The following is a 12253-nucleotide window of genomic DNA, read 5'->3' as shown; positions in this document are numbered from 1 at the left end:
TTTATTTGGAGAAAGATTTGCAAGTGGGCAACTTGGAATTTGCTTTTCATTATTAGTGCCCACTCTTTATCATCTTTATTTTATTTTCTTACCTATATATTTCTTATCTTTTTGTTTGTTTAATTACAATCAGAAAATTTTAGGATAAATTCCCTCCTTTGCCCTCTATTATTACCCTCACGATTATGTGATCATCCATTATACATGTTTAGTTGTACACTTGTACTAGGGATATGGGTCCCGTACAGCTTTTGAATTTTATACTTAGATGATGAAACATTGTTATAAGTATGGATGTGCTTTCTAAATTTCAGGACAACGCCACACGTCTAAAGCAGTTTGGTTTTCATCTGAAATGCAGAAATAGTGAGCTTTGCATAAAATCTTATGGTACTCTCTGATGGGAAGATAAGATCAATGGAGGGGATCGTGGTAGTGTTTGATGCTTTTGCAAAAATCTCAGGATTAAAATAAGTATGGAGAACTGGAGAAGTTGACAATGTATCTGTCTAGGATGACAGAAATTGTAAGACAACAAACGGAAGTACGGTTTCCATTTGACCCATGGAAACTTTTGATGAGGTATTTAGGCCTCCCTATGCTGATGCTATAATTGAACGTATTATCAGCAAATGTTTGATAAAACCCGAAAATATTATGATAATGGACGACTTGGAACCTTACTTTTTCCAAAGACTAAACCTTATCAGTTACTAGGATCGGCCCGTAGGTTATACTTTACTTGTGTGTAGATACTGTAAACCTTCATCATTGTTGCTATTATGAAAATAGTTTTGTATCCCTCAGACGTAGTGTGCCTTAAGAGACTCATGAACCAAACATGGATCGATAACTCAGCTTCCTATTTGTCTCGAGCGTGGACAGCAAGCTCAGTCTCTTCCAAAGAGACTCAGGTACACACAGATAATGATAAATTGTATTTACTGACTAAAATACAAAAATCTTAATTTAAAATCATTAATAAATTCTTAACTGTTACGAAAGACAAGAAAAGATGAGCCGTTTTCGTTGAAAATATAAAAGATGTGGGGCCCGCTGCACTATTTGCACAGTAAATTTTCTTCTATATATAGGAACGTTTGCGTTCGTTTGTAAACACACCATCCTTCTCCTTCAATAACACATCATCTCTTCTTATCAGTATTATCTCCTTCGTACGGGTATAAATTTTCCTTTATTTAAATTCCTCCGATATAATAAAATTTCAGTTCTTTTTATAACACGTTATCAGCACGATCACTCTGCGATTCGGTAAAATTTATTTGTATCATTTATACCCTGTTATAATGGCCGGAATACCGCCTATATTATTTACTATTAATTTAATTTATTTATTGGTCGGCCGAGCCGCCTTATATTCTGTTTATTGTTTATTGGTCGGCCGAGCCGCCTTATATCCTGTTTATTATTTATTGGTCGGCCGAGCCGCCTTATATTATGTTTGTTATTAATTGGTCGGCCGAGCCGCCGTATAATTTATTTATTACTCTGCATTGATCGGCTGAGCCGTCGCATGATTTGTTGTCATAACATAAATATTTCATTGCCATAATTTTTACTTTTATGAAATTTTATAGATTTGATTGACTGTTTAATACGATATTTTCAGACTGTTTTTTAGTGCACTCGATTTAACCCCAACGGTCACAAAGAAATTTTTTCAAAAATTTCCCCTTTCTCCAACGGTAATGAACAGTAATTTTCATCTATAAATACAACTCATTTTCACTCCATTTCATCATCCAAAACATTTCATCTTCTCTCAAAAATTTCAAATCGCTCTCCTCCGATTTATCATTTCAAGAAAGATGATTCGCGCACTTTTGTTTTTATGTGCCATTTTTATTTGTGTTTCTATTTATGGTTTACTCGTTGGAGAATTTACTCCGAGTGAATTTAAGATGAATATCGGTTTAATTTTCTTTACATCGCTTTTCCTTGTAATTGCTTGCATGATTAATGTAAACGGTTTTTAAATTATGAAGTTCTAATAAAATATTTTTATTTTGTGTTTTTAGAAATACAAATGGCAAACATCGAGAAACTCCAGTTCCTGGCTCTGAAAGTAACCGGCGAAAATTATGTCAGATGGGTCACAAATGTGAAACCTTATCTTGTAATAAAAAAGATAACTGAAGCGATAGAAGTCGGTAACAAATCGCCACCCGAGCATATAGCCGAAGCGATAATCTTCCTGAAGAAGCATTTAGATGAGAATCTAACTCACGACTATGGAGACGTTGAGGACCCAGCCGTACTATGGCAAGCCTTGAAAGATAGGTTCGATAATCAAAAGGAAATCAATCTCCCTCACGCTCTTGAAGAGTGGAAAACCCTGAGGTTTCAGGATTTCCAAAGGGTTAGAGATTACAATTCCACTATCTTGAGGATAGTTGCACAATTAAAATATTGTGGTAACCCTGTCACCGAAGCAGAAATGCTTGACAAGACATACAATACTTTCCACAAAGAACACAACGTCTTATCCCGAATTTACAGAAAATGTGGGTACACCAAATTTTCTGAATTGATGGTAACACTCATGTTGGCTGAAAAGAACGATGAGTTACTAATCAAAAACCATAATTCCCGACCTACGGGAGCCAAGGCATTTCCCGAAGTGAATGCTACGGCGGTAGAATATTCGGGAAGGAGAAACCAGACCAACCGAGGTCGTGGTCGGCGTTTCAACAACAAACGTGGAAAGCCTTACTATCCTAAAAGTATTAGATCTAACAAATGGGTTAGATCTGAACAACCTCCTAAAGGCAAAGAAACCGAAGAGGATACCACAAAGAAAAGTGAGACTGTATGTTACAGATGTGGATGTAAAGGACATTGGTCCCGTACCTGTCGTACTCCCCCACATTTGTGCAAGTTATATCAAGAGTCCATAAAAGGAAAGGCTAAAGAGGTGAACCTCACGGAAAATGTTGAAGGGACCTCATACCTTGAATCCTCCGACTTCGCTAATGAGCTGGACTAGATTACTCCTGAAGAGAATCGAAATGCCTATGATAAGAGTATTGAATAGTTTTCAGTATTACCATGTATAATTATTATATTTCATGTTTTAAACAAATAATGATGTTTTTAACGTCATCTTATTGTATAATTATTATGTGTTTCCTTATATGAATGAATTTTATGTTTTTCTTTTATTAATATTTATGACAATTTCAGAAATGGATCAGAATACTAATGAAGCAAAATCCAAGAAACGGATTCGTGAAATATGCATACCAGATAGTGGAACAACGCACACTATTCTGAGACAAAAGAGATATTTCTCTGATATAAAACCGACAAGAATTGTCGTCAATACAATATCAGGTCCTGCAGACGTGATTGAAGGAACTGGTAAAGCAAACTTTACTTTACCGAATGGAACAAAATTTTCCATAAATAATGCTCTATATTCTCCAAGTTCTAAAAGGAATTTGTTGAGTTTTAAAGACATATATCTTCACGGATATGATACTCAGTCTGCAACTGAGGATGGAAAGAAATACATGTATGTAACTTCTGAGAAATGTGGCAGAAAACACATATTGGAAAAGTTTCCAGAGCTTCCTTCGGGGTTACATCATACTATATCGATGAGATCGAATCAAATCTTGTAGTAGAACGGAGCCCAGAAGAGTTCACGTTATGGCATGATCGCCTTGGCCACCCAGGAACTACAATGATGCGTAAAATCATAGAAAGTTCACATGGTCATCCACTGAAAATCCAGGAGATTTCTCAAGGGAATAAAATGACATGTGTTGCATGTTCTCTAGGAAAATTGATCGTAAGGCCATCGCCAACCAAAATCGATAAAGAATCACCAAAGTTCCTTGAAAGAATTCAAGGCGATATATGTGGACCTATACACCCACCTTGTGGACCATTCCACTATTTTATGGTATTAATTGACGCATCCAGTAGATGGTCACACGTTTGTCTATTATCATCTCGAAATGTGGCATTTGCGAGATTTCTAACTCAGATAATCAAACTGCGAGCACAGTTTCCTGATTATACTATTAAAAGAGTTAGACTAGACAACGCTGGTGAATTCACATCCCAAGCATTCAATGACTATTGTATGGTAATGGGAATTGAAGTTGAACATTCGGTTGCTCATGTTCATACGCAAAATGGTTTGGCTGAATCTTTAATTAAGCGTCTGCAATTGATTGCAAGACCATTGATCATGAGATCAAAACTTCCAACCTCTGTATGGGGACATGCCATTTTGCATGCAGAAGCACTCATTCGGATCAGACCGAGTGCATACCATAAGTATTCCCCACTACAGTTAGCGTTTGGTCGAGAACCAAACATTTCCCACTTTAGAATCTTTGGTTGTGCGGTATATGTGCCTGTAGCACCACCACAACGTACAAAGATGGGACCACAAAGAAGATTGAGAATATATGTTAGTTTTGATTCCCCATCAATTATAAGATACCTAGAACAACAGACTGGTGACGTCTTTACAGCACGTTTTGCTGATTGTCATTTTGACGAAAATGTATTCCCAGTTCTAGGGGGAGAAAACAAAAATGTTGGAAGTGATATAAAATGGAGTGTACCATCATTGTTATATCTTGATCCTCCCACTAAAGAGTCAGAACTAGAAGTTCGACGAATTATGCATTTACAGAGTATAGCTAACCAGCTACCTGATGCATTTGTAGATACCAAGACGGTAACTAAATCTCATATACCAGCTGCAAATGCTCCTGCTCGTATCAAAATGCCAAATGAACAAGAAAAGGAGGATGACACACGAGAGCCAAAAACACGCCTGAAGCGTGGTAGACCTGTTGGTTCTAAGGATAAGAATCCTAGGAAACAGAAGAAAACTGAAATATATGATGCACCCAAAATAGCAGAAAATATTTTGGAAGAAATAAATGATAAGGATTCTGATGAATCAGAGCATCATGAATCAGAGCATCATGAATCGAAAGATAATCATGAGATTTCTATTAATTACATCCATAATAAAAGGATATGGAATAGAAATGAACAAAATGACCTTGATGATGCTTTCTCATATATTGTGTCAAGTGAAATAAATGAAGAAATCGATGATCCAGAACCAAAATCTGTCTATGAATGTCAAAAGAGACATGATTGGGAACAATGGAAAAATGCAATACAAGCTGAACTTGATTCGCTTAATAAACGAAAAGTATTTGGATCTATTGTGCTCACACCTGCAGATGTGAGACCAGTTGGGTACAAATGGGTTTTCGTTCGAAAGCGAAATGAGAAAAATGAGATTACGAGATACAAAGCTCGTCTAGTGGCTCAAGGTTTTTCTCAAAGACCTGGAATCGATTATGAAGAAACGTATTCTCCAGTTATGGATGCAATCACGTTTAGATTCCTGATGAGTCTAGCAGCTGATAAAAATCTAGAGATGCGTCTCATGGATGTTGTTACAGCTTATCTATATGGATCATTAGATACTGATATCTACATGAAAGTTCCTGATGGATTTAAAATGCCAGAAGCATTAAGTTCCAAACCTAAAGAGTTATGTGCAATAAAATTGCAAAGATCATTATATGGGTTAAAGCAATCTGGACGTATGTGGTATAATCGTCTCAGTGATCATTTAACAAAAAAAGGATATGTGAATGATCCTATATGCCCATGTGTTTTCATCAAGAAAACAATATCCGGATTTGTAATAATCGCGGTATATGTTGATGATCTTAACATTATCGGAACTCAAAAGGAAATACAAAAGGCATCAGACTATCTCAAAGGAGAATTTGAGATGAAAGATCTTGGACAGACACAGTATTGTCTTGGCCTACAAATAGAACATTCACAAAATGGTATATTTGTGCATCAATCCACATACACTAAAAGAGTGTTGAAACGATTTAACATGGATAAATCAACTCCTCTTAGCACTCCAATGGTCGTTAGATCACTTAATATTGAAAGTGATCCATTTCAACCACCTGAGGAAAAAGAAGAGATACTTGGTCCGGAAGTACCATATCTAAGTGCAATTGGAGCACTGATGTACCTTGCAAATTGTACACGGCCTGATATATCATTTGCTGTGAATCTTTTGGCAAGATTCAGCTCATCCCCAACTCGAAGACATTGGAATGGGATTAAGCATGTTTTTCGTTATCTCCAAGGGACCATTGATTTAGGCTTGTTTTATCCTAAAAGTTCAAAAGGTCAAATGGTTGGTTTTGCAGATGCAGGATATCTTTCAGATCCACACAAAGCCCGATCGCAAACAGGATACGTTTTTACGATCGGAGGCACTGCTATATCTTGGCGTTCTCAGAAACAAACGCTCGTGGCTACTTCTTCAAATCATGCTGAGATCATTGCACTCCATGAAGCAAGTAGAGAATGTGTATGGCTAAGATCAATAAGCCGACACATCTGTTCAAGCAGTGGAATTGACGAAAATATAGAGCCAACTATTTTATATGAAGATAATGCAGCATGTGTTGCACAAACAAAGGACGGATATATCAAAAGCGATAGAACGAAACATATTCATCCGAAGTTCTTCTCATACACTCAAGAGCTCGTGAAGAAGAAAGAGATTGAAGTAAGATATGTCCAATCATGCGACAATGCAGCTGACCTCTTCACAAAATCACTTCCGACTTCGATATTCAGAAAACATGTTCGTAACATTGGAATGCGTCATCAGAAGGATCTATGACTGTTCATTCGAGGGGGAGCTTACGTAGTTGTACTCTTTTTACCTTACTATGGTTTTTTCCATTGGGTTTTCCTAGAAAGGTTTTTAACGAGGCAACAAAGACGCTAAGCGAGAGCAGATAGTGACACCGGCCCCCAAGGGGGAGTGTTACGAAAGACAAGAAAAGATGAGCCGTTTTCGTTGAAAATATAAAAGATGTGGGGCCCGCTGCACACACCATCCTTCTCCTTCAATAACACATCCTCTCTTCTTATCAGTATTATCTCCTTCGTACGGGTATAAATTTTCCTTTATTTAAATTCCTGCGATATAATAAAATTTCAGTTCCTTTTATAACATTAATTATATTATTAGAATAGTGAAGGTACAAAAAAAACGGATCTGAAACACAGGGTATATGTTTACAAACTATAAGTTAAAGTATTACTGGCTAATATCGTATAAGTTGTACGCTAAATTTGAAAAAGGCGGTTACGTTTTCATAAATACGTGGTGGCGATTCGACCGACAATGTCGTCTTATTACATGAAACGAAAACACACAATAAAATGTATTAATTAACCTTTTAACTGAGAAAAGGATAGTCAGTGTAACCCACGACAGGATCAGAAGTATAAAACGTCGATCTATCATATACTTATGCAACACCGCATCAACTTCAAACCTTTTTGGCAGATTCGGGTTCGCCAGAAACCACCGACCATAAGCCACCAGATCAGTCCTTCCCTTCTCCACCGCGCTCCCGTCTTCCCTCTTGAAACTTCTAGCGTCGATGGAAGTCCCCGAGAAGGCTCTCCTCATCGGCGTTAGCGTGTGAGGACACTCTGTTACCTCACCCATTGTTTTCATCCTCGCTTCGATCACGTGACAGTATAAGATTCCGTATTTCTTCAGAGACTCCGCCATGTGAACCGCTAACGCTTGTGGGTTTTGTAATGATCCACCGTAATCGTCAGTTCTGTCTGTCTTTCATGAAATGGTCGATAAGATAGCCATAAGCTCCATGGATCTCTACTCCTTTGAAGCCTGCAAGCAACAACAACATTCAAGGACACGTATATAATGTAAGAGCCTTTCTTCTTGAACAATATCATAGAATAATGATAAACACTTTATTATTCTCAAATTAGCAAAAAATTTTTTGCCCAAAATAGCATTGATTAAAACAATTTGAAATATTTTTTATTTTTTATTTTATATTTGGATTTGAGTTTGAGTTTAGTGATTAAAATTTAGAGTTTAGTATTTATGGAAGGAGATTATAGTATGGTTTGAAATAATTTAATCGTTTTACCTTTTAATTACTGTTAGTTTAACTATTTTTATGTGTTTCATAATGTTTTTAATGTTATCTAATTCATTTGTCCAATAATCAATGTTTAGTTTCACCAATGGGTGTGATTACCAGTTGACCAAAAATAAAAAAGCGTGCTTACCAGCTTCCATAGCGTTCCTTGCTGCAAGCCTGAAATGGTTGACAATGGTGGGGATCTCTTCTGTACTTAGGCGTCTTGGAGGGGTAAACATGGCTTCATCGATGGCATTAGAGCGGATCTGAGGCATCAATGGCTTGTCCGTACAGGAGATGGGAGCTTGCCCATTTGGCTGAAAACCTCTGTTAGAAACTCTGCCAACATGCCAGATCTGACAGAAGATGATGCCGCCTTTGTCGTGAACAGCATCCACGATTGGCTTCCATGCCTTCACATGCTCTTTAGTCCTATTCCAGGTGTATCTTGATACCTTCAAGAGCAGGAAACCACACAAACGTGGGTCAGATCATAACCCACAAACAAAAATCACAAACTTTATATCGAAGTGAGTAGATATAGAAGAATATATTAACAAATTTTTGAATAACTTTTTTTTTTGAGTAAATTTAACTTTCTTTTAAAAAAAAAAGAGAGAGAGAAGAAGTAGCAACCCTTGAGCTGTATCTGAAACTCCCGACCTCCTGGAGTGGTTCTCTGACAGCGTGAGGTTGAGCAACGTTTTCGTATGATCTCTGTCTCGTCAATGGTGCAAGAACAACCCTGAATCATAAACAAAAGGATTCAAGTTTTGGGCTAATAGAAAACTGAGAAGCAGAAGGGCATAAATAACATATAGAACATACCTGTGGGAAAGATTGAATCTACCTATCTTGTAGAGCGTGAGGAGAGGGATACTCTGTTTCATTACTGCGTTTTCCATTAGTTCTTTCTTGTCTCTCTGATTCTCTCTTAAAACACTTTGAATGTGTATGTAGATGAATACATGCGCACATATTTTTTGCTAGACTTCAAATCGAAAAAAAATACCCTCGAGTTAGCCATTAAGATAGATGAGTAGCAGAGAGATGAAGATGAAGGGATTGCGATTTCCAGAATAGAAATACTAACCTATTTATACCCGATATTACAGATCTCGCCGACGGAAACAACGCATTGAAAACTTGTAGTGGGCGTCTGAATAAATGGGATTAAAGACGTGGAAACCATAACGCGATCCGTTACAGAAACAGCCAGAACACTTGATCGTCACCTTCACCGCCGGACTGAGAGAAACAAAGAAAGCACATGCTTTCACGCCCACAGATTAGGGTTAGCGCATAGTAAGGTGGTTGCCGGAAACATATTACAATCTTAAGCCCAATAGTTATTACACAGACACATAACGTAGAAAGCCCAGACGGTAACAAAAATATGAATAGCTGCGTTTTATTAAATGTACACGTGTCGGCTCTAGGATGCACGAATTAGAGAGCTGGAATCCTAGGTGGACACTCTGGGAGAGAAACAAAGCCTTTTTTATATAAATAGATAGATAGATACTAGATTTTTTGATTTCCTATTTACATTTTTTTTATAAATTGTTATTTTTGAACTTAGCTATTTATTTGTTTGTATTATAAAAGTAAAATTACTGTTACTAAAGTATTTATAGTTTCTTATAAGTACATAATTTTAATATCACATAGATTATACTATGCTATACACTACTATGAATACTTTATTAATAATTAGTTTTATTTTTAATAATATTAAGATAATATAATAGAAAATTGTTTTATATACATTTTTCTATGAAATTTATTTAAAGTGTGCTTTATTATTTTTCATAGTTAAGTTTTTATACAATTTTACCATTTAAATAACTAATATTTAGATATCAGTTTGTTTGTATACGTAAATGTATAAATGTATTTATAAACATGTGTATATTGTTTCTTAATAAAAAAAATTAAACGCGTCATATAGATTGTTCCATGCTTATTAACTAATACAACACTGTTATAAATATTTTATTATAATTTTATATGTATTTCTATTTGAATGACATAAAAGATTAATCCCTATGCAATATATCTAACTTTTTTGTATTTACCAAATTTTTAGAATGAATGTATTATTATATACTTATTTTATGCATATTTGTATTTAAAATACTCTTATTTAATTCTTTTAAATGCATATCTAATAGTTTTATATGTATATTTAGGTCTAAATCATAATAAATATTTTGATGAAATTTAAATAATAGTAACTATCTGTTTGTTAGATATAAGAAAAGTAGAAAAAAAAATATATATATATATATATATAATTTATGCTAATATTAAGTAATATTTTATTTATTAAAATAAAAAATTAAAATCTAAAAAATTAAATATATCTCCTACTTGATATAGTTACAATATAAATTAGTGGTGAGATTATGATGTTTTAGCGGTTCACAAAATGTTTTCCCCGATTGAGAAGTTACTTTTCTCGGAAAAGGGTTACCATGTACTTCGATTTATTATTATTAGTGACCTAATTTAAAAAAAAATATTTTAGATAATAAAAAAATTTAGGTATGTTTCATAAAAACATGTTTGGTTAGTTAAATGAATATTTGGATTATGACTTTTTAAAAACAATTGTCTCAAAATTTATTAAAATCTAATTGTTAATTAGTAAATAACTATGTTAATTTATTTAATTGATAAAAGGCAATTCAAAAGCATATAAACAAACTGTTTAATCAACAATATGTGTATTAATTGTGGATTATTCTTACCACATTTTATTTTTAATAGAACTTTGTAAGCTTATTATAAGCCAAAACTGAATTGGCCCAGTAAGAAAGAAACGAAAATTGACCAATGTTTTTAAGAACCTTTTATAATTTATTATAAAATTAGATGATTTTGTAGCCAACACCAATATAAAAATACTAAAATTTTATTTTTTACTTATTTGATTAGGTTAAATATTTTAATATTAATTATATATTTTATTTTTATGTATATGCTATTTTATGTTTTGACATACTTTATGAATTTTTTAAATAAATTTTAGTGTTATGTTTTAAGATAGTTAGCATATATATCAAGTTAGTTAATTTTAGTTCATATTTTGAAATTAATTTATAGATTTACTTTAGAAATATTAAGATTTATAAAAATATTAAACAATGATACTGATTTGGAATATTTTTCGTTTTTTTATTTATATATGAATATTTTTAATAGTATATAGCCCTTATCGTAATATTGGCTGTGGACATAATTTGTTTTTTTCTTGTTAAACTCTTTTTATGTTAAGTTTTCAAGAATTTAGTATAAATACCAATCTAATTTTTAAGATAATTAATACATTAGTTAATTTATCATTTTTGTAATTTTGTATTTATTTTTATTTTACTTTCACATACATGATTAATAGAACATTTTTTTGTGTTGATTTCTTTTTTAAAATGTTATTTTTGTTCGATAAAATTTTATTTTTAATTTTCAAATATTTAGTTTAAAAATAAAGTTAATTATTTCTGGCAAAAAAAATTTTAACTTATTTAATTTTATTTTGAGAGAAATAAAATATCTGAAATTTTATATTTAAAAAAATCAAATTAACATTTTGAGAATACATATTATTAATAATAATTTTAGCTTCTATGTGACCACTTTAAATAGCACATAGCCTCAATTTTAAAATCATATGTGCTTTAGATTCATATTTTCTTTATTATTTCAAATTCTTTTATTTTTTAATATTATATTTTATACGTAAAATTTATGTTATTCTTCCAAATATTTAGTTTATATATCAATATGATTCCTTTAATGATTTTGGCTTTTTCTAAATTTTACATTGATTATGAAAGAAACAATTTTTGAAAGTTCTATAAGTAATATATAAAATGGTGATTAACATATTTTTCTTGGTGCTTCAAGATAATATATGGATATTCTCAATAATTTACGGCATCAAATTATATATAGTATATGTTATTTGTGAATATTTTCAGTTATTTCTGTTTTTTAAAGCATATAGTCCATATCATATTAAAGGTTACATACATAATTATATTTTTAGTAATATATGCGATCAATACCAATTCCTATAAGGTACGTGAACAATCTCTTATTATATTAAGTTTTCAATAATTAGCTACAAATATCAATCTAACTTTAAAGATAAGTTTTACAAATTTTAATTTATCTTTTAATAGTTTTGTGCTGATTTTTATTTATTTTTACATACGTGATTATTTATAAATATGTTTTTT

The 12253-nt window shown here is 33.0% G+C and overlaps 1 long non-coding RNA gene and 1 pseudogene across 1 annotated transcript; one reads left to right on the top strand and one right to left on the bottom strand.

Annotated features, from left to right (window-relative positions):
* Positions 1-7178: 7178 nt before the first annotated feature.
* Positions 7179-9366, bottom strand: LOC106390946 (annotated as a pseudogene).
* On the top strand, positions 7572-8583 carry LOC111202170. The gene is made up of 2 exons (XR_002655034.2): positions 7572-7785; positions 8105-8583. It is a non-coding gene; the product is annotated as an uncharacterized LOC111202170 (long non-coding RNA).
* Positions 9367-12253: the final 2887 nt, after the last annotated feature.

Source organism: Brassica napus, chromosome C4 (genome assembly GCF_020379485.1).
Source record: "Brassica napus cultivar Da-Ae chromosome C4, Da-Ae, whole genome shotgun sequence".
In the NCBI taxonomy this organism is placed as follows: Eukaryota; Viridiplantae; Streptophyta; class Magnoliopsida; order Brassicales; family Brassicaceae; genus Brassica; species Brassica napus.
Note: the sequence above shows the minus strand (reverse complement) of the source record. Positions and strands in the feature narration are given on the sequence as shown.